The sequence below is a fragment of the Fulmarus glacialis genome, unplaced genomic scaffold, assembly GCF_000690835.1.
Source record: "Fulmarus glacialis isolate BGI_N327 unplaced genomic scaffold, ASM69083v1 scaffold23479, whole genome shotgun sequence".
Classification (NCBI taxonomy): Eukaryota; Metazoa; Chordata; class Aves; order Procellariiformes; family Procellariidae; genus Fulmarus; species Fulmarus glacialis.
Window position 1 is genome coordinate 5,864 of NW_009232917.1, and position 535 is coordinate 6,398.

The 535-nt window shown below is 56.8% G+C and overlaps 1 protein-coding gene across 1 annotated transcript in view; it reads right to left on the reverse strand.

Moving 5' to 3' along the window:
* The window catches only part of LOC104082136 (KN motif and ankyrin repeat domain-containing protein 1-like), a gene marked incomplete at both ends in the record, with an annotated part of 2,899 nt that overhangs the window by 2,007 nt on the left and 357 nt on the right, over window positions 1-535 (reverse strand). The gene's annotated exons all lie outside the window — the stretch shown is intronic.

The window sequence follows — 535 nt, forward strand, 5'->3', positions numbered from 1 at the left end:
CACCCCAAGTCCCGCCGTGGAGGTTTTGGTCCTCTGCCTGATGCCTGCGAGCCTCCACGAGCTCCCTATGGTGCAATGTCCAGCCTGGTGGTTGCACCCTGGCAGCTTCAGCCTCTGCAAAACCCCGCTGCACCAAGCCTTATACGGACGTGCTCAGGCACGCTTTCCCACCCATTTTTAGGCCAACTTTTTTCCTTTTGTTGAAAAATGCCATTAAGGGCTGCTGTTTTCTTTTTTACCCCCCTCCAAACTATCTTCTCCAGCAAAGAGGCATCTGGGGCCTCAGTCTGATTCTTTCCTTAGCAGACCCAAGAAGCTGGAAGGATTTTTTCCTGCCAAATGGTTTCTGCAGGAGCTGAATGTGTTTTTCCCATTGGCTGCACCGAAACCAGACGCCCCAAGTCGGCAGGACCGGTGCCAGCCCGTGGCTCCCAGCTGCACAGGGCGAGGGAGCCTTCCCCATCAGCACTTACTTCTCCTTCACCTCGGGGGGCTCCGGCAGGGTCACACTGGCCCCCTCGCACTCCCATCCTGG